Source organism: Hipposideros armiger, unplaced genomic scaffold (genome assembly GCF_001890085.2).
Source record: "Hipposideros armiger isolate ML-2016 unplaced genomic scaffold, ASM189008v1 scaffold_28, whole genome shotgun sequence".
In the NCBI taxonomy this organism is placed as follows: domain Eukaryota; kingdom Metazoa; phylum Chordata; class Mammalia; order Chiroptera; family Hipposideridae; genus Hipposideros; species Hipposideros armiger.
This window is the reverse complement of record NW_017731378.1, coordinates 1,514,394-1,537,635: the sequence shown is the minus strand read 5'-3', so window position 1 is coordinate 1,537,635 and position 23,242 is coordinate 1,514,394. Positions and strand designations below refer to the sequence as shown.

At 39.0% G+C, this 23,242-nt stretch overlaps 1 protein-coding gene and 1 pseudogene across 2 annotated transcripts in view; one reads left to right on the top strand and one right to left on the bottom strand.

Moving 5' to 3' along the window:
* The window catches only part of HPSE2 (heparanase 2 (inactive)), a 575,409-nt gene that overhangs the window by 27,381 nt on the left and 524,786 nt on the right, over nt 1-23,242 (top strand). The window lies entirely within an intron of this gene.
* LOC109379599 (homeobox protein NANOG pseudogene) lies at nt 6,330-7,247 on the bottom strand (annotated as a pseudogene).

The window sequence follows — 23,242 nt, the reverse complement described above, 5'->3', positions numbered from 1 at the left end:
TAGTTCTCAGAGGGTTGGAGGTGCTCTGTCTGCTTCCTAAGCTGGTCAGAGCATCTCTTGGGCCTCCTGTAACTAAGAAACCAGCAAGAACTCCCTATCAGGCAGTGTGGTTGATTAGTTCAGAGGAAGCAAGGCATTCTAGGATATGTCAAAGGTTTCTCTCTGTCTCAGAAAGAACCCACATGAGATGCACTGCTCTCTTCAGAACTGCAGTGAGAGCTCATTCAGAAGATTATGTTCTATATAAACAAAAATAAACAGTCAAACAAAACAACAGCAGAAACCATGCTTGACGTGTATCAAACAGCCAAGTGAGTTCTTTCGGGACACCAACTTTGACACTTCCTAACTTAGAGTTGAGCTGCCGTCTTCATGTGAGTCTGATGTCATTTTGTGCATGGCCCCCACTAGGCGATTTTTGCAGCAGAGAGCACTTTTTTAGAATTTCCACAAATGACAAAACCACTTAAGTAAGTTCATGCTTTTTAATGAGGCCCTCTTCTCTTCTCCCAAACATGGGGTCTTTTTCTCCTCAACTGCCTACTCTGACATGTAGAAAAGAAGAGGAAGGTAGGTGTCTCTGCCTTTTGGGGGAAATGGGGGGATCTTCCATTTAAACTTGTGTGATTTGCATTCTTGGCCTGTTTGTATAAATATAAGAAGTCAGAAGCCAGTGAAAATACAAATTATGAAGCTATCCGTGAGACATGCAGAAGCAGCCTCCTTGAATGATAAACAAGCTCAGCTGCAGGAAGATCTGTGGTCTGATATTCATTACTGAAAAACTTCCATTGGATGGACAGTTTGTCCGGATGAGTTAATTAATTTTAAGAGCTCTCTGTCTTCTTAGAAGTATACCATTCCAGATTGGCTGAAAATATGTTTACTTTGAACATTCATCAGTAATTCTGGGTCAGCCACCCCACAGCTTGGTTTGCTTTGGTGCCAGCTGCATGTGGCAGAAAAGCTAATTAGATGTCTCTTGTTGTGTTAAAAGGGGGAAAAGTCATGTGGGGGAACAGGACTCTTGCAGAGAGAAGGGAGTGTGGAGTTTCTGGTTCTCAGAATTGAGAAGCCATGAACACAGAGACTAGTTCAGATGTAAGGAAATCAGGGGCTTTTTCCAAGGATAGCTTCTCATCTCTGCAAATGAATTTCCATTTCGATACTCTGAAAATATTTAAACAAGTTATTTCCCTTGTCCAAAGTCTCTTTTTGTTAAATCCCAGATTTACCCTGCCTTGCAAGTCCTATTTGAGTCCTACCTTTACTCCCAAACTTTCCTGTATTGCAATGGCTTTATTAAGCCCTCTCTTGTCTGAAGTTCTAAAGCACCAGGAGGTAATAACCGTGCTGTTTTCCGAAGTGTTATACCGTTTTGCTGGTGTTTCAAGTGTACTTAGTAGGTCTCTCAATTAGATTTAGGTGAGGAATTGCCTTGTGAGTGGGTAGAACAAGTGACAGCCTTTGCAAATGATTCCGTAAAAAATGTCCTCTTCCATCATCTCCTCTCCATCACTTTAAAAAAGGTAATCAGTATTATTCAGGTAAAATGTCCCAATTTTCAAGTTTATAGTTTGATGAGTTTTGACAAACATATTCATTTGTTAGCTACTACCATAATCATGATATAGTCAACCTCCCACTCTCCCAGGAACTACGGATCTGCTTTCTGTCACTATAGTTTTACACTTGCTTGACTTCTATATAAATGAAGTTATGCAGCAGATAGCCTTTTATGAAAGGCTTTTTTCACTTACTGTAACACTTTGGAGATTCATCAATGCTATTGCATGTATCAGTAGTTTGTTCCTTTTAATTGTTAGGAACTAGTTTCCATTGAACGAATGCATATACAGTAAAACCTTGGATTGCGAGTTACTTGGTTTGCGAGGGTTCCACAAGAGGAGCAAACATTTCTGTTAGGTTGGTGCAAAACTAATAGCGGTTTTTGTCAAAACCGCTATTAGTTTTGCACCAACCTAATAATACATTTTAATGTGGTAAATGAGTGATGTCTTGCAATATGAGTAGTTTGTTTCCAGAACGAATTATGCTCGCAAACCGAGGCATTACTGTATTATACTACAATTTGCTTATGCATTTACTACCTGATGGAAATTTGGGTTCTTTCCAGCTTTTAGCTATGATGACTGAAACTGCTGTGAAAATTTGTATCTCTGCATGGATGTATGTTTTCATTTATTTGGGATAAATAACTGGGAGTAGAATTGCTGGATTTTGTGGTAAGTGTATGTTTAACTTTAAGAAATTGTCAAACTTTTCCCCAAAATGATTAGATTATTTTGCATTCCCATCACCAGTTTTTGGGAGTTCCAGTTGCTCCAAATCCTCATCAAAGCTTGTTATGGTCAGTCTTTAATTTGAGCTATTTTAGTGAGCACAGTGATATTTCATTGTGCTTTCATTTGCATTCCTCTAATGATGAATGATATTGAGAATTGTTTTATGAGCTTATTTGCCATGTTGATTTTCTTTGGTGAAATTTCTGTTCAAATTCTTTACCTTTAAATTGGATTGTTTGTCTTCTTATTAAGTGGTAAGTGTTTTTATATATTCTGGCTATAAATCTATCAGGTATTTGTTTTGTAAATATTTCCCCCTGTATCTGGTTTGCCTTTTTATTTTCTTAAAATGCGTCTTTTGAACAGTCAAAGGATGAAGGGGATCAAAAGGTAAAAAAAAAAAAAAAGAAAGAAAAACCCCAAAGTTGTATATCCTTCAATTAGATATAGATAGCTATACATAATCAGTCAGGTTCCATCCACTTTTGCCTTGGGGACAAAAGGAAATGCAGAGCCAGCTTCACTGCTAAATCATAGTAGGCAACCCTTTCCTTAACTTTCTGGTATGATCCACATACTTTGTACAGGAAGGGACTGGGTTGTATTTGTGTTTGTATTTCAGCATGTGTGTACTGCTCCTGGTAATAATAGTAACAGTTATTGAGTGCGCACTACATGATAGGCAGTGTGCTAAGTATTAAAATTATTTTAAAATTTAGATGGTCAATTTATTTAAATTATTAAAAAAAATAATTTGTACTCTACATTCCATGACTATATGAAAAAATATATATACACACAGCCACACACACACACACATATATAAAATTATAGTTGACATTCAATATTATTTAGCTTCAGGTGGAGTACAGCATAGGGAACAGAGTCAGTGGAACTGTAACAGCTCTATACGATGTCAGAGGGGTAGTAGATTGGGGGAGGGGGTTATCACTTTCTGAGGGGTGTAAATGTCTAACTAGTACATTGTTTTGTACACCTGAAACTAATAAAAAAGAGAAAAAAATGTGATTTTTTTTGTGTTCTAGGGTTTACAAAATACATTTTTAAATGATTAAAATCTACTTTCAATTAATATTATACAGTTTCATGCATAGTGTAAGTATATTTCCCCCTCTCATCTCTCATGCCATTGGTATCATAATTTCATTTTAACATATGCTATCCACAAAATTCATTGTTCCTATTTTTGCTTGAATCATTCAGCTATATGTTAGAGTAATTAAAATAAGAAAAATAATTTTGTTTTACCTTCACTTATTCCTTTTCTAACCTGTTTAGTGTTTTTTTTTTTAAATCCAAGTTTCTGACTATATCATATTCCTTCTGCCTGAAGATGTTAGCATTTCTTCAAGAGTAGGTAAGCCAACAAGAATTCGTTTGAAAAAGTATTTCAGCTTTACTTTTGAAGGATATTTTTGCATAGTATAGAATTCTGGGTTGACTGGAATTTTTTTTTCTTTTAACACTTCACAGATGTCACTTCATTTTCTTCCATGGTTTCTGGTGAGAGGTTTGCTGTAATTTTTATTCTTGTTCCGCTGTAGGCAGTGTATCTTTTTTTCTCTGACTGCTTCCAAGATTTTCTCTTTGTCTTTGGTTTTTAGCATTTTGACTTTGATATGCCAGGGTGTGTGCGTATGTGTGTGTGTGTGTGTGTGTGTGTGTGTGTGTGTGTGTTTGGTTGTTGTTATTTACCCTGTTGAGTGTTATCTGAGTTTATTGGCACTGGTCATGGTTTGTTGTCTGTCACTAATTTTGGAAAATTCTTAGTCAATATTTCTTCAGGCTTTCTTTGCCTTCTAGGATTACAATTATGCATATAATATAATATTCTCTGCTCTTGGGTTCTCTGTTCTGTTTTCTTTTAATTCACTTATTTTTTTCTTTTTGCGTTTCATTTAGGTAATCTCTGTTTGACTTGTTCTCTCTTGCTTGCTTGTATTGTTTTTGACAAAAAGTCTGCTGTCATATATATATATTATTTTTATTCCTATATCTAATGTGTCTTTTTGCTCTATTTTTAATATTTTTCTCTTTATGATTTTCATCTATTTGACTATGATGTGCTTTGGTGCTGTGTTCTTCTTGAAATTCTCTGGGTTTAGAGTTTTAATCTACGCTCATGTACCACTTAACAACAGGAATGTGTCCTGAGAAATGCATTGTTAGGTGATTTCATCTTTGTGTAAACATCATAGAGCACACTTACACACACCTAGGTGGTATAGCCTACTACACACCCAGGCTACCTGGTATATAGCCTGTTGTTCTGGAAGGGAGGAAAAATATTTTTTCCTCTACCCATCTGGGTTCTTGGCTGAGACATTCTGTAATAAAAGACAGATTAGTAGGAGGAAAACAAAAGTTTAATAACATGTATACCTCCTGTCAATATAAGGAACATCCAAGCCTGTACAGAATTTTTCTAAGAATTTAAAATTATTAGAGCCAGACTGCAGGAAGCAAGATCTCAAATGCTTCGGAGAGTGACAGTTTGCAGTTTCTTTTACACATTTGGAATTAAGGGGAGAACATAAGGAAGATGACAGGAAAGCAGGAGACAGGATAGTTAACAAGATTATGTGTTCTCTTGAGGGCGGTTACACTTTGGAGAGATGTAAAAAAAGAGGATTATTCTGGCATTCCAAAGGTGTGTTAATCTAGATGCACAAGAAAAATGAATATGGCTTGCTTAAGGCAGAGAGGAACCTTTTACTAAAGAAGTTATAGGCCAGGGGTGTGATTACTTACTATGACTGTCCAGTTAGGAATCTATGATTAGATCACCCTGTGAGATTACTTGCAGTCCCTGGACTTGTGAGATTTATTACAGCACCTATCTTTTTGTCCATGCTCCTGTATATATGAGAGACACCCGGAAACCTAGTAACTCACCCAAATAGCTGAGGCCACCACCTTAAATACTGTCTTCAGCTGAAGAGAAAAGATGTTGGAGGTGGGGAGAGTCAGTTATGGCAGGACCAGGAAAAGCACAGTAAACAAGAGTAAGGTTGTTACACAGAGTTAAGTCCTTGGTTTCTGCATCCCATAAAAGAGTTTCTAGAGATGAGGTCATCCTTCCTCTTACTGGTACAGCAAGGGCGGAATGCTTACAAATGCAGATTTACCTTACAAAATGTAAATGTCTTTTACAAAGGGTACCTACTACTTGGTTTTCAGAGCTTCTCTCATGTCTGCTATTTCTTCAAGTTAACCAGGCTAAAATTATTCTTATTTCAAAGAGACATATTTTGGGGTGACGAATTCTGTTCCCCTACAGCCCCTAGGCTACAAACTGGTACAGTATGTTACTGTACTGAATACTGTAGGCAGTTGTACCACAGTGGCAAATATTTGTGTAATGCATTGCACTATGACATTATGACAGCCACCATGTCACTCACTAGGTGACAGGAATTTTTCAGCTCCATTATAATCTTTTTTTTTTTAAATAGATGTTTTATTTATTTGTACTTAAACTTATAAACCAACCAGCCAAATTGGTACTATTGTCATACTACAGTAAAGTACAAAAACATCTTTTACAAATACTTAAGTAATAAACAAATTAGAGGTTGTAGAAAAACAGCAAAAGGTGCAGAGGAAATCAATGAAGCACATTATAGCTCATTAACCTATCACCTGAGTTGAGGTTTTTTAGCAAGCTTCCCAACCCCAGAAAAATGAATAATCCTTCATCACACATCTTCGTACTTTTACTTTCTATTCTCGAGATAAGATTCTAGGTCCTAAAGATATCCAAAATATTATTCTATCTAGTTATCTATAGCCAGAGACACCTTTTATCATCATTTTGTCTGCAGCAGCAAGGCTACAGAAACCTCGTTGGTTAGACTCCAGTCATACCCCATTCCCACCCCACAAATTGATGCAATAAGCATAATAAGAAAGAAGCAGGATACCAACCAAGGCAGAGATACATAGAAATATCCTAGAAGTGATACAGTCATTGCCCAGATTGATTGCATAATATACCCATCGTCACATAGCGTCAGGCTGTATGTTCATGGAGTAATTTGGGAATAAATCCATGATTTGCTGGGTACTATAATACCTAGGGTTTTGCTGTATCACCTCATAGCTTTCTCCCGCGGTTTCCAAGGCAGCCTCCAAATCACCGACAGGTCGATTTTGCTGGAACTGGATCTGGGGCAGCAGGGCTTCCTCCCCACAGCTGTAGAGCTGATTGTTCCAGGCCTGGTTGTTCCAAGACTGGTTATTCCAGGCTGGGGGGCGCCAGGTCTGACTGTTCCAGGAATGGTAGCTCCAAGATTGGTTGTTCCAAGTTGGGTTATTGCAGGTCTGGTTGCTCCACACTGAAAAGTTTCCAGAAGCGTTCACCAGGCATCCCTGGTGACAGGAAGAGAGGCCTGGGCACTCTGCAGTTGCTGAGCCCTTCCGAGTCACACAGTGGCTGTTCTTTGGCCAGTTGTATTTCTGCCGCCTCTTACATTTCATTCTCTGCTTCTGGAACCAGGTCTTAATCTGTTTGTAGCTAAGGTTCAGAATTTTGGAAAGTTCTTGCATCTGCTGGAGGCTGAGATATTTCTGTCTCTGAAATCTCTCATTGAGTACACCGAGTTGGGCCTGTGAGAAGACGGTTCTGATCTTCTGTTTCTTGACCTGGACCTTCTCTTCCTCCTTCACGGTGTTTTCTACAGAAGTAGGTAGTGTTACGCTGGGACTGGTGGGAGACTCAGGGCTGTTCTGAATAAGCAGATCCATGGAGGAAGGAAGAGGAGAGACTGCGGTCTCCGTGTGGGGTGTCTCAGCAGATGACGTTTGCAAGGATGCATAATGTTCTTCAGGCCCATAAGTCTCAGGCACTGGTGAAGGTTCCCTGGAATTGGGTGCTTTGGGGCAAGGCGGGCTTATGGGACAAGCCAGATCCACACTCATGTTGCTGAGTTGAAGGAGAGAGAAAAAAACCAACCAGCTAGGTTGTAAAGAAATGCTCAGGTTTAAGTATCTAGGTAGAAGAGCTTCGAGAAATAACCAGCTCCATTATAATCTTATGGGGCCACTGCTGTACATGCGGTCTGTTGTTGACCAAAACGTAGTTATGTGGTTCATGACTGTAATTTAGAAGTTATGATCGTTATTTTCTCAAGTATTTTTCCTTTTCTTCTCTTGTCCTTTTTTGGCACCAATTACTTACATGATGGGCTGCTTAATGTTGTCTGACAGCTCAATGATGCATTGTTAAAATTTTTTCACTCTTTTTTCCCTCTCTATAATGAGGTTTGACAATTAAGTTCGCGAACTTGTTGCACCTGTGTTGCTAGCCTTTTTTGATATCAGAGGGATTATTCATTGTGAATTTGTACCAACTGGACAAACAGTTAACCAAATTTATTACTTGGAAGTGCTGAAAACGCTGCGTGAAAAAGTTAAACGACCTGAACTTTTTGCCAACAATCCATGGCTCTTGCATCATGACAATGCACCAGCTCACACGGCACTGTCTGTGAGGGAGCTTTTAGCCAGTAAACAAATAACTGTATTAGAACACCCTCCCTACTACCCTGATCTGGCCCCCAATGGCTTCTTTCTTTACTACCCGAAGATAAAAGAAATATTGAAAGGAAGGCATTGTGATGACATTCAGGACATCAAAGATAATATGACAACAGCTCTGATGGCCATTACATAAAAAGAGTTCCAAAATTGCTTTGAAGGGTAGATTAGGTGCTGGCGTCAGTGCATAGTTTCCCAAGGGGAGTACTTTGAAGGTGACCATAGTGATATTCAGCAATGAGGTATGTAGCGCTTTTTCTAGGATGAGTTCGCGAACTTAATTGTCTGACCATGTATATATAATTTTGGATAGTTTCTACTGCTATGTCTTTAATTCCATTAATCTATTTTTGTGCAGTGTCTAAATTACTATTGATCCAATCCAGTATCCTTTTCATTTCAGTTATTATATTTTTTATTTCTAGAACTTCAACTGTTTTTTATGTTCCTCATTTTTACTCTTGTGCTTTCTTTTACCTTCTCAAACATATAGAATACAGTTTTGGTTGTTTTTTCATATCTTTGGTTACTACTTCCATCATCTGTGTCATTTCTGTCTGTTTATATTTATTGATTTTTCTTCTACTTATGGGTCATATTTTTTTGCTTCTTTGTATGCCTGGTAATTTTTAACTGGATGTCAGATATTTTGAATTTTACATACTGGATACTGGATATTTTGATATTTCTGTAACTATATCTTTGGTTTTTTTGAGGATGAAGTTAAATTTCTTGGAGTCAGTTTGATTTTTTAAGCTCCATTAGGGTGGTCAAAACCAGTCATTAGTCTGTGGATGATGTGGCTTCTCTATGGGGAGCAACAATACCTTTCTGAGGCAGTGCCTTTCTACATGTATACCCTGCTGACTTTATGCCTCATCTGTTAGATCTTTTCAGTCTAGCTTCTCAGAACGTGACATATTCCTGGTCCTGTGTAAACTGGTGACTGTTTCCCTTACTCCTTTCTGGTGGTTTTTTTCCTTGCCTTGGTAGTTTTCTCACATATAGGAGGCCATTACCCAGAGACATCAAGTGACTCTGCTGCAGGTCTCTGGAGCTCCCTGCTCTCCTGTACTCTGTTCTATAAATTCTAGCTGCCTTGACCTCTCCAAACTTTGAATTCTGCCTCCTCAACTCAGCAATACTGCTGAGTTCTGTTTTGGTTCCTCATCCCTGTACTGCAGCCTGACAGCTCTTTCCAGGCAGTGCGATAGGGCATCATAGGGCTCACCTCGTTTGTTTTCCCTTTCTCAGTGATCACTGTCCTGTGCTTTCTGTTTTCCTTTGTCCAAAACCATTGTTTCATGTATCTTGGTCCTATTTTAAGTAATTTAAGATAGGAGGGTTAATCTGATTGTTGTTATTTCTTTGTGACCTGATGCTGAAATTTGTGATGTGATTTTAAGGTTCCCAGATTGTCTACTTGTCCCCAAATACTTTCCTTACTGCCTTGCTGGGTGCTTGTAATTCCACCATTAAATAATCATTAATTTGAGTCTTTTGGTATTTGAATATCCTAGTAAGATGCAAAAGTGCCCCCTAGGAATGGAAGCCTAATAGCACAAGTAGCTCACTAAATACTTATGGGGCATTTGAAAGCATAGAAAAATTATGGAACTAGAACTCTGGGTACCTGGCTTCAGTCTGATATGTACCACAAACTAAATTTGAACCCTAAGTTACTTAACTTGTGTGGACTTATTTTTATCTTTTTTAAAATATAAAGGGGGAAAAATAGGTATTAGTTGGCCTCTGGCTGAGAGCGGTAGGCATGGCCCATGCCTTCCTCAAGAAACTTTAAAATAGAGTTGGAGAAACACAACTAAAATTCCTGTAAACTCCAGCAAATCATAAAGGACAATGTAGTAGAATATTATCTATGCTAAATACTTCGAGAGTTCAGATATGTTAACCTAATAGATTAACATATAAGGTCTTGAAGGAATAAGATAATGCTTTGTGCAAAGATAGAAATCAATGTGTTCCTTGAAGGATTAGTACTTTGGAGGATTGGATAAGCCAAAGGGGACAAAAATAAGGAGAATAAGATGTTCATCTTTGTTAGAAAATTTTCATTGTCTAGTGAGAGTTTATTTTTCTGACACTAGATCAATTTCAGGGTATAATTTATGAAAATGAAAGCAATAGCTCTTTTTTTCTTGTATCACTAAGACATAAGTTAATATTTTAAGAGTGGTTATAACTCTTGTGGTTATTTTGAGATGGTTAAAATCTATTGTTTTTTCAGATTTGTGAAGTTTATAGACACTTCCTAGTGTGTCTAAACAAATCCCAAATCTAATTTTTACCCCAAATAAAGTTTACTGAAGTTCCTCATATTACTCAACCCTTCAACTTCTCCTTTTTCCCCTTAGTTAATGGTATTATTGTCTCCCTTGTTTCTTAAGGAAAACTTTGAGCTATTTTTTTATTCTTTTCTGAGTCTAATCTCCCACATTCATTTGGCTTTCAGGTAGAGTTGTCCTTAACCCTGGAATCTTCTTTCTTGCTAATGCTATGTGGCCAGTCTTTCTTGCCTCTCCCCTGGACTATTATCACTGATTAATGGGTCTCTCTGCTTCCTAGCTCTCCTAATATATTCCTCAGACTGCTACTAAGGTTATTGGTCTTCGTTAAGTTACTTCTCTAATTCAGAGCCTCTGACATCTCTTCAGAGCCTGGAAGATAAAGCTCAAACCATAAAGGCACTCATAAGTTTGCTTCTAGCTTGTTTCCTCAGGCTTCTTCCCTTCCTACTGTACTCTAGTCTTAGTATTCTATGTGTGGTATATGGAAAAGGGACTATTTCAAACAGGAAGCAGAATTTGCAAAAGCATGAAAATATATAATGTACTTGGATTCTCCATCAGACAGACTTCTATTTATTCTTTAATAAAGACTTGTCTAAGAAGTCAATCCCCTTTATTGCACACTCCTGACATCATCTCCTTTTCCTATATATGCAGGTTGTAAGTGCTTATTACATTGTTGTAGAGTCATTTCTGTTGTTACTTGTTATTGGAGTAGGCTGTGAGCTCCATGAGGGTAGGGACCAACATTTACTCATCTTTGCATTCCTGGTGTTCAATATAGCGTGTCGAGCACGTTGGAGGAGCTGATGTGTTTGTATGAATGGATCACCATCATACATAACTAACACTCTCTTGAAAGCCTGATCCTTTCCAGGGCTCCTAGTTTTGTAGGTCCCCTGAGGCTGCCACTAGGAGGCTCCAAAGCCATCCACATGAAGAAATTTGGTTTGCTTCCAAGTTAGGGAAGGAAATGATGATGCTTGACAAATCCTTATTAAAAGTTCCGATGTCTAAACCTTTGTTTTAATTTCTTTAGAACTCTCTCTCATTTTTTTTTCTGGTTGACTTTGACATTTAGCAGCTTTGGATTACACATAGCCCTTTGGAGAACTCATAATATACCTAAATGATGATAATCCAAGGATATATTCATTCTAGTCCTAGCCAGTCTACTCATACCATGGGGGAAAGTCAGCTCTCAAAGAAGCTAAGTTATTATTTTTTTTCAAGCACAGAATGAAGGCGGGTGCCACTGACTCTAATCCAGTACTTGAAAAAATGTTCTTTTATTCATCAAAAGGCATGTGTTTTCTATAATTGTTGGTTCCTGTCCTTGCCCGTCATTTATTTAACTCCAAAAGATTTGAATATATCAGATTTTAACAGAAATTGCTGTCTAAGATTATTGGTGCTCAGTGACCAAATATGCCAGGCCATTGGCTCTAATAGGCATTTATGACTGTTGCTTTGGTGAAGTAAATTTGAAAGCATTTCTTAGAAGGTTGTCCTTTTAGGGACTTCTTGATAATGGGATAACCCTAGAGCATCTGAGTGGTTTTTACTGTTTGGATGTGAGGAAGAAGAGAGGAACCCACTGGTGCAGAGCCGCATTGAGCTCTTCATGTGTCTCCGTCTTCTCTTTCCACATCTGAATTCTCTGTGTTCTTCATGGCTGAGTTCATCCTCTATGAGGATTCCTACAGGATGTAACATTCTCTTTTTTTTTTTCTGAATTTAGACTAACCAAATCTTAGAGTTGGAAGAACTTTAGTCCACCTTCTACCCATTATGTGAATCCCACCAAGTATGGGTAAAAATGGCCCCAGATACACTTAGTAAACCAGCAAATGTCTTGGTTTCGGCCAAGGTTTGTTATGTAACTGTCCTTGTCTGAGTCCAGTCCTCTTCTAAGAGCTAATGCTTTACTTCAAGCTGTGTGTGCATCACTGCTAACAACTATTTATGATTACCCAGTCCTTCCATGAGGTAATTTATTCACTTTTGTGAAGAATCAGTCAGGCCAAACAAAATATCTTTGTGGATGGAATTTCAGCAATTATAGATGAAAGAAAAGGAGATGTGATAAATTTTGTTACTTTGTAGAGACTAATATTAGATCCAGTTCTGCAGGGATTCTCACTTGAAAATAGACTTCAAGTTGATTGGGTATGAGTCATGGTGTACAGATGAGAAATCAGGGCTGTGAGGAGAGGCTTAGAAATATTTAGCAGATGAATGATTTATGCAGAGTTGTTGTGGGAAGTCTCCGCTTCTGGGTTCAGCCTCCAACCCAATTGTATTGCATGTTTTCATGAACATTTTTGAGATGGAACAATGGAGTCTTCATCTGGGAATGATGCAAAACTAGAGAAAGACTGCAGACCTCAGAGGAGGGAGCTGGAGCAGAGACTTAAATAATCACGGACATCTGCCAAGTATCCATATATATTTGCATACATTTAGTAGAAATGGATGAAAATACTTGCTGAGGCAGATTCTGCCTGGGGGTCATTTATTCTGCTGGGCATTGTAGTGGGAAGAGCACCAGCAGTTGGGGAGCCTGGGTTCTAAGTCATTGCTTGGTACGAAATACAGTGCAATCAAAATGCTGGGCAAATCACTTCATCCCTGACCCCAGTTTCCTTATCTGTGAAATCTGAGGGTATTCTACTCTTGACTCATCTCTCTATTGCAGGAGTCAGCAAAATACAGCCTGTAGGCAAAATCTCGCCACCATTTGTTTTTATAAAGTTTTATTGGAACCCAGCCATGCCCATTTGTTTATGTATTGTCTATGGCTGCTTTTGCATTACAACAGCAGAGTTGAGTAGTTGCAACAGAGGCTGTACGGCCCACAAAACCTAAAATATTTACTGTCTGACTCTATAGAAGAAAATCTGTCAACCCCTGCTCTAGAAAACATTTGAAAAAAATTGAGGGGTTTACAATCATTGACAGTAGGGATGCTGCTGGTATCTGGTTGGTGGGGACCAAGAATGTGAGATGTCCTGCAGGGCAGGATATAATGAAGAACTGTCTTACCTGAAATTTCAGTAGCTCCCTCCTAGGGATTCCTCCCTTATTTTTGATTCTAAGAAGAGCCACATTCACTCTTTCAGACCACTCAAGCAACAATTTCCCAAGTTAAATGAGTTAGGAATTTTTTAAACCACTTCTCATAACCTGAAAGAGTATCCGCCAAGAATCTAAATCAATTATGCTTAATGGTGAAACGTTAGAAGCATTCCCTTTAAAACCAGGAACAAGCCCACAGTGCCCATAGGTCGCCTTTGTACTGGAGGTTCTTGTCGGCACAATAACGTTAAGAACTGTGAAGGGTCTAAGGTCTTACCCTCCTTTCAAGCTAACAGGGTAGCTGCCAGTTTCATGGATGCTGGCAGAAGATATGAGACGCCTGTGTCACACACGAAGCAGTTTATTTTTTACAGCCATAGCTGTGTCCCAAGTATCAACACATTTTTTTCACTGTTTTTCCGAGTCTTGGCTTCCATAAGACAACAGGAAGAATGCTAGGTGATCCTTACTCATGCAGTGGGCTGTATAACAGCAGGGAACCCTCACAACAACATGGATGAATCGCAAACGAATTTTGATAAGTGAATGAAGCCACATCCCAAAGGCTACATATTGTATGAGTCTGTTGATATGACGTTCTGAAAAAGACAGAGCTCTCTATAGGGACAAAAACTCCAAACCAGAAAACAACAGATCAGTGTTTGTTGGTGAGACTGGAGGAAGGGATTGATAATTAGGGTAGCGTGAGGGAGTTTCTTGGGTGATCACACTGTTTTGTGTGGTAATGTGCTTATGGATACTTGATTCTACTCAACTATGAAAGCTCATAGAACTGTTACACCAAGAAGAGTGAATTTTACTGTCTTCAAATTAAAAAAAAAAATCCATCAGGATGTTGGGGAAGTCAAAGATGGAATGTAGATTTACAAATGTTTCTAACCGTATTACAATAAATGATACAACCACACTGAAGGCTTGGAGAAGGAAGGAGCGGACCTAAGTAGGTTTATTTTGACTGGATACTGTAGGGCTAATGAAAAAAAGAACTGAAAAGAAACACTAGTTGATAAATCTATTTCTTATAGGGGTATGGATTAGTAATTCTGAAGCTGCATGTATACTACTGTTGAACAAATAAGTAAATGTATTGCAGTTGATAAGAAGCAGGTTTTTCACTGTCAGAGAAAGACATTGCAAATAAGCAAATGGGAATGCTAGAATGAACCCTTTGGTACTGGGATGGAGTTGGAGGCATCAGTATGAACTGATGTGTTCTTGTTTTCCTTTTAATAGACATACAGGGAAATAGACACAGAAATAAATATAGATATGTGTGTATACATCAGTTAGTGGGTACGTATACACTTCCTAGCTCTGTCTACTGAGAGGGCCTAGAAGTAGTGACACCCCAGTAGCAGTGAGCACATGTTGTGCCCACATCTTGGTTTTTAAATACCATTCTTAAACAAAAGGAACCGGTGCTCCTTGGAGAAGTGTATGATTCCAGGTCTGGGGCAGGGAAAATGCAAGATGATCCTGTTTTTAATTTTTTGAGGAAGTTCCATACTGTTTGCTGCAGTGGCTGCACCAATTTGCAATCCCATTAACAGTGCACGAGGGTTCCCTTATGATTTCACTTATATGTGGAATCTAATGAACAAAATGAATGAACAAACAATGGAGACAGACTCATAGATACAGAGAATAAACTGATGTTTGCCAGGTGGGAGGGTGGCTGGAGGGCTGGGTGAAAAAGGTGAAGAGATTAGGAAGTACAAATTGGGGCTGGCCGAGTGGTGCATTGCTTAAGAGCTGGCTTGGGACACCAGCTCTGAGCAGCAGGACCCTGGTTTGGATCCCACATGAGGGCCAGTGACACTGTGCAGTCTACAGCTAAGATGGTGAACAACAGCTCGACCTGGAGTTGGGCTGCTGTGAGTCGCCGGTGATGGCGTAGGCTGCAGCCCCTGCTGCAGTGGGCTGCCATAAGCTACCATGTGTAACCGGCAGCTGGTGTGAGCTGCCAAGAGCTGCCGTGAGCGGCCATCCAGAGGCCAGCGACTTATCTGCCTCACCTGGGAAGAGCACAATGATAATGCCAACATGGGCCAGTGAAGCAACGTCCTCCACAACTAGACTGAAGAACAAAAGGACAGCAACTTGTCTGTTCCCCTTCCCCCCGATGATTCCTCAACATTGTTCCCCTTCCTTAATTCCCCAATAAAATCTTAAAAAAAGAAATGCAAATTGGTAGTTATAAAATAGTCGAAGGGATGTAAAGTACAGCATAGGGAATGTAGTCAATAGTATTGTAATATGTATGGTGCCAGGTAGGTACTAGACTTATCGGGGGGATCACTGCATAAATTATATAAATGCCTAACCACTATGCTGTACATCTGACACTAATATAACATTGAATGTTGACTGTAACTAAAAAATAAAAATTAAAAGTAAAGAGATGATCCTGGAACGTTTGTAGTGTTAGAAAGTAAGGAAGTGCTGTTAAAAAAATGATGGGAGTATGTCAAAAGAATACAGAAGCTGACCCAAAAGAGCTCCAAATAGCCAAAGCTGGAACAATCTGTGTAACAAAATAGACAAATATGATGGCTTAAAGAATAAATTAAATACCATTAAGTCCATGCTGACATGAATAATGATTGAATAAATAAATAAATGGAGAAGGGATAGCTCTTCCTTGCAGAAGAATTCCAATTAATAAGTGTAGAAGTATTGAGAAAAATAGAAAATCACCGTTAGAATACCAGAAGAATAACTACTGTAGACAAGATCCACTAGATGAATGCTAAAATTAGTGGATAGAAATTTATAGAAAAATGCGGTATTGCGTAGCCTCAAAGTTTCTCCTATAGAATACTCATTAATTACAAGGCAAAATAGTAATTTCACTGTGCAGAAACTTGTCAGACCTTAAATAAGTGATCAAGATTAACATCAGCATTAATAAAAGACCTAAGAATACTTCTGGGGAAGGATTCCCCCAAATCTATAACATGTGAAAAAACTTATGAAAAAACTTCAACCAATCCAAACTGAGGGACAGTCTACCTGAACCTGATGAGCACTGTTGAAAAGTGTCAAAGTCATGAAAGACAAGGAAAGACTGAGGGATGGACTGTTCAGAAGAGATTAAGGAAAATGGAAACCAATGCAATGTGGGGTCCTGGATCGGGCTCTGGAATACAAAAGGTACTAATAGAGAAAGTGGTGAAATATAACAGTCTGTAGTTGAGTTCATTGTATTTGTGTATTTGTACCGATGTTAATTTCTTAGTTTTTTTTTTTTTAAGATTTTTATTGGGGAATTGGGGGGATGGGAACAGTGCTGGGGAATTGGGGAAGGGGAACAGACAAGTTGTTGTCCTTTTGTTCTTCAGTCTAGTTGTGGAGGACGTTGCTTCACTAGCCCAAGTTGGCACCATCATTGCGCTCTTCCCGGGCGAGGCAGATCAGTCACCCGCTTCTGGACGGCTGCTCACTGCGGCTGCTGGCCGCTCACGCTGGCTGCTGGCTACACACGGTAGCCCATGGCAATCCACTGCCACAGGGGCTGCAGCCTATGCCATCGCAGGCGACTCTCGAGAGCAGCCCAGCTCCAGGTTGAGCTGTTGTTCAGCATCTTAGCTGCGGAGGGCAGTGTCACTGGCCCTCATATGTGGGATCCGAACCGGGGCCCTCTAGCGTCCCAAGCCAGTTCTTAACCATCGCGCCACTCAGCCGGCCCTTAATTCTTAGTTTTGATAACTGTTGCTTTGTTGTAAAAAAATAAACTGATATGTGTTCTTTATATATATAATAGAAGCATACACACATATACATATATACATACATATATATATATATATACATACATACATACTTACGTACATACAGCTATGTAAGTATATTACTTGCAGAATTTAGGATGGTGGTTATCTTTCTGAGGCTGGAGAGAGGAAGGAGAATGTCATTGCAAAGAGGTAAGCAGAGGGCTTCGAGTGTTTCTGAACTGTTTTATTTCTTTTAACAAATCTGAAGCAAATATGGTAAAATGTTATAAAAGGATAGAGCTGAGCTCGGGTACGTGGATGTGGGTGGGTATTCTTTGCACATTTCTCTGTTTGAAGCATGTAATGAAAACAAAGCAAAAATAAAGGATTTTTTTTTCCAAAAGTGATGCGCTAAGTGCCTTGGAGAGCCATGTGTCTGGGGTTATGGGTGCTGGCTTGCACTGTTTTAGTTCTCCAGATGTGACGTACATAGTGTTAATTGGAATTTAAAAGAAGAGGGCTACTCTAAGAGACATTTGAATCCAAAATGGGTAATTTTGGTGACTTGAAGGGAAAGGGAGAGAGAGGAATGAAAGATGACGCGAGTCAGAGACTAGAAGATTAGGGAACTATGTGGTTGACTAAGTCAGGGAAATGAAAGGACATGTCACTTGGAGGGAAGAGAGTAGATCATGAGTACTTTGGCCTGGGGCTCTGGGCTGTCATCACAGAGTCTTCTAGCATCTGTGAACCTCCTTCAAGGGCCTGCAGAACAGTCAGGATCTTTCTCTTCCTGCTGCTATTACAGTGGCTGCATTGAAGCCTGGAGAGAAGGGAGTGGCCCTGGTCTCATCCTTGGTTCAGTCTGTGTGAGAACAGCCAAGGCCTTCTCTCAGGCCTGTACTTCATTTTGGATGTGGCCCTGCGCGAGGCACATACAAAATTATATCAAAGTTGTTATATCTAATCCCATGTCATTTACAGAGAAAACCGGACATGGACTATGTAACAAGGGCATTGCAGACCCAAAGTTTTAAGGTGATTTCATGTTTTGTTATAATTTTTTGAAATATAATTCTGGTTATTTTTTTGTTATTCCAAAACATTTCTAATTGTGGTAAAATACACATAACAACATTTATCATCTTAACCATATTGAAGTGTGTGGTTAAATGGTGTTAAGTACATTCACTTTGTTGTGCAGCCATCGCCACCATCCATCTTTAGAAAGCTTTTCATCTTGTGAAACTGAAACTGTATCCATTAAAAAATAACTCCCCATTCTTTCCTCCTCCCAGATCTGGGCAACCAGCATTCTACTTCTGTCTCTATAAATTTGACGACTCTGGGTACCTCATACAAATGGAGTTATAAAGTATTTGCCTTTTTGTGACTGAATTATTGCACTTAGCATAATGTCTTCAAGGTTCATCCATGTTGTAGCATGTGTCAGAATTTCCGCCCTTTTAAGGCTGAGTATATCACATTTTATGTATATACTACATTTTGTTTATCTGTTGATGGACATTTGGGCTGTTTTTACCTTTTGGCTATTGTGAATAATGCTATGAACAAGGGTGTAGTTTTGTTACTTTTTAACAGTTTTTTTGAGATATAATTTACATGTAAAATTCACCCATTGTAAGGGTGTAGTTCAGTTATTTCTATGAAATGCATATAATTGTGCAATCATCATCACGATCCAGTTTTAGAACATTCTCTTTTTTTTTTTTTAAAGATTTTTATTGGGGAATTGGGGGGATGGGAACAGTGCTGGGGAATTGGGGGAAGGGGAACAGACAAATTGCTGTCCTTTTGTTCTTCAGTCTAGTGGAGGACGTTGCTTCACTGGCCCAAGTTGGCACCATCATTACACTCTTCCCGGGTGAGGCAGATCAGTTGCCGGCTTCTGGTCGACCGCTCATGGCGGCTGCTGGCCACTCACGCTGGCTGCTGGCTACACACGGTAGCCCATGGCAACCCACTGCAGCAGGGGTTGCAGCCTATGCTGTTGCTGGCGACTCACGGCAGCCCAGCTCCAGGTCGAACTATTGTTCAGCATCTTAGCTGTAGAGGGCAGTGTCACTGACCCTCATATGTGGGATCCAAACCGAGGCCCTCTGGCATCCCAAGCCAGTTCTTAACCATCGCGCCACTCTGCCGGCCCAGAACATTCTCAAACCTATTTGCAGTCAATCCTTGCTTCCATACTAGCCTCAGGAAGCCACTGGTAATTTTCTGTCTTGAATTAATTTGATTTGCCCTTTCTAGAAATTTTACATAAATAGTCTCATAGACTACATAATCATTTTGTGTCTAGCTTTTTTTCACTTAGCCTATGTTGTTGAGGTTATCCAGGTCTAGCATTTATCAGTAGTGTGTTTCTTTTTATTGAGAAGTGGTATTCTACTGTATGCATCTACCACATTTTGTTTTTCCATTTAACAGTATATGGACATTTGGGTTGTTTCCAGTTTGGGCTGTTATAGACAATGACACTGTGAATATTCATATATAAGTCCTCGTGTAAACATATGCTTTCATTTCTCTTGGGTTGGATCCTAGAAGTGATTTATTGGTTTTTACTGTAAGTTTATATATTTTTTTCCCCTAAGAAACTGCTAAAGTGTTTTCCAAAGGGACTGTCCCATTTTACATTCCTATCAGCAATGTATGAGGGCTCCCGTCTCTCCACATCAGCGGTTCTCAACCTTCCCAATGCTGCGACCCCTTCATATAGTTCCTCATGTTGTGGTGACCCCCAACCATAAAATTATTTTCGTTGCTACTCTATAACTGTAATGTTGCTACTGTTATGAATCATAATGTAAATATCTTTTTGTTTTCCGATGGTCTTAGGTGACCCCTGTGAAAGGGTCATTCGACCCCCAAAGGGGTCGCGACCCATAGGTTGAGAACCGCTGCTCTACATCCTTGTTAACACTTGATATTGTCAGCCTTTTGGATTATAGTCATTGAATGGGTAACACCTCATTGTGGTTTTAGTTTGCATTTTCCTAATGACTAATGTTATGCATCTTTTTATGTGCTTATTAGCCATTTGTGTATCTTCTTTGGTGAAATATCTATTCAGATATTTTGTCCATTTTAAACTGGGTTGTTAGTCTTTTTATAAGTTGTAGGGCCGGCTGAGTGGCTCAGTTGGTTAAGAGCTCGCTCAAGAGTTTGAGCTCTGAGCAACAGCGGTTCGAGTCAGCCCGAGCTGAGCAGCCGTGAGCTGCCAACAGGTGGCGGGATGGCTCAGCTTAAAAAAAAAAAAAAAGTTGTAAAAATTTTCTTTATATACTTTATTTTATATGTGATTTTCAAATATTTTCTTTGTGTCTTCTTCATTTTCTTAATGATGTATCTGTTTGAATTCAAGACCTGTGCCTTTAACTATCTATTATATTGCCTCACATAATGTCAGAGAATGTACCTAACCCTGTACTTGGCAGGCTTTGCTGAGTACACTGAAATCATTTTATTGTGCCTGTGTCACCAAGTCTCAGCTTGGCTATCTCCAGGAACAGGAAACTCACTCCATCCTCAAGTAGCTCTTTTCCTTATATGACAGCTTCCTTGTTACAGTTTTCTCCAGTGGAGCTGCATAGTATGTCTTTTGGTTACTTCCATAATGTTAGACTTTTGAGATTTACACAGCATAAGCCAGTTATCTCTTCCATACGAAAGCAAGTCTTCTTTCATATGGCCTAGCACTCTCAAAATTTCAGCTATTTTTTAAAAAGAAAATTATTTCCCATCTTGGTACTTTTCTTTGGATGCCCTCTAGATGGTTAGTATCTTGCTGAGACTATTACAGCTGGATATAAATATAATACCACAAGTAGGATACTAAAACACAAAAAATAATAGTTAATCTTTATAGAACTCTTATTAGGTGGTGTGTTGCAGTGCTCGGTCTTTTATGGCTCTTTACAATAATAGTAGATGAAGAAATTTAGGCTGACAGAGGCACTTTCTTCTGTCATTTCTGCAACTAATAAGTGACCACCAAGTCAGAATTTGAACTGAGGTCTGCTTAACTCCAGCTCTTCGTTCTGCTGCCCTTGGCTGGCATGGAATGCAGTGTGGCTATGTTCCCTTCTGTATTCTGAAGGTTCTGGTTCTATCAACTTAGTCTAAGATTACATTAGTATTTTTGGCAGGACTGTCATATTTGGCAGCATGTTACTGACTTATATTAAGCTTGTATTCAACCAAACTCTACAAATCTTAATAAAATCTTAAATATTTGAGCCTCTGGTCTGGACTTCCCACTTTATCTTATGTAATTAATTTTCAGTATAAACTTTGTGTTCATGTCTTTACTTACATCTTGGGAATTTCAGCCTAAGTTTCTAGGTTGCCAAGATAATTTTGAATTTTGAGTCTATCATCTATGGTATTAACTCTTCCTCCAGATATATGACCATGTACATCTTTGATAAGTAATCTTGCTTTGTGTTTATCTAGTTTTTGATACAATGTCAGGCAGATTAAGGTTGAATGAGGAGCTCATATAGCATATCTATGTTTTACTAGATTTGGGAAGTGACCATGCTATGTGTACAAGTCACTTCAGCTTTGTGCACCTCAGTTTTCTCATACATACAATCGGTAATAATATTCTTTATCATTTAAGATTACAAACACAGATTAGGATTTCAAAAATATGTACTTGACTATTAATGGCTTATACAAACAGTGCCTAGATCTCATGTAATAAGAAATCAAGAGATGGGCAGTCTAGCACAAGCATAGTAGCTATGGTAACTCCATAGAGGCATTAGGGACTCCGGCTCTTCCCATTTTTCTGTTCACCATCTTTAGTGTGGAGTTCTTTGCCCTCTTGCTTCCTGACCCATTGCCACAAAATGACTACTAATAGCTCTGGGCTACATGTTTGTTTCAGGCATAAAGAACAGGGAGGTCTAAAAGACCGAAGGGAAAAAAAACCTGGTTTACTCTTAGTGAGGTTTTGTCTTTTAATTTGGCAAGGGAAGTCCTCCCAAGGATGTGTGCCTGCAGCTTATTGGCCAGAACCATGTCACATGGCCACCTCTTGCTTCAAGGAAAGCTGGGAAATTGTGTATTTTAACTTTTCAGTCTCTACAATAGCGGAAGGCAAAGGAGAAGGGATTGTGTTTAGGATTTGGGTCAGCTAATCAACAATGTCTGCTACATACTTTCACAGGATTGTTGGAAGGATTCAGTGACACCGTGTAAATACAAATTTTTATAGAGTGTAATTTAAATAAATGTAAACTAGAGTTATTTTCCTCTTGGCTTCTATGGATGGTCTTAAAAACTAGACTGTATCCTTGAATTAATTTATTTTAATTTTGTATTGAAGATTCAAAAAAATATGAGATTGGTTACTTACTTGAATGTTAGGGTTCACTTTATTGCCTATGTTCTACAAATCGGTATAAATATGACTAGGCATAAAAATGCATTCTTTTCAACCAGCTCCCCTAATTTCATCTAAGAATGAATGAGGCCCATTCCCACACCTGGGTAATCTTTGTGTTCCCCACACTCTAAACCTCCTTGTCATGGGTCTTTATTTTTCTCTGGCCTCTTTTGGGGCTCTCTTTATGGGTTTGAAGATTATTTGTCCACACCGAAGTTCCACCTTTCATGTCACAGGCCCAATTAAAAAAAAAAATGTCACTGAGCATTGCTGAAAAAGCCAGATTTTTCTTATTGGTACTATCAACACGGCCATTTGTTTTTCCCTTCCGAAGCCGCTGGTGTCAACAGTGGCAGAGCAGTTATTATTATTATTATTTGTAGCATTTCCTCCTAAAATAGTTTGCTCTGTAAAACTTGAAAGTCTCTAGAGTTATCATACAGATTGCTGTTGATAATATCATTTGTTTTTATGATAATCAGCTGAATTATATTTTAATTTGTAAAAACAAGTAACTTCAGGGCATGGAAGCTACCTTAATTGAGAAGCATTCTAGATGAATGTTGGCTTTGGAAGAAGGCTATTTTCTGGAGTATGCATCTACTTCGAGTGAAACTCATACTGAAGTCTAAAAAGCAGCCTATCACTAATGGGAAATACTTGAGAAAGAGGCAGATTTGAAAAGTGACTCTAGCTCTACTCCTGTTTCTTCAGTGACTCACAAAATACTTCTGGATTTAAAGAGTGATTATTGAGTAAGGATGTACCCAGAGGTACATGAGAAAATAGCAGGAGAAACCCTGAGCAGCAAACCCACAGAACAGCAACCCTAGTTTGAGC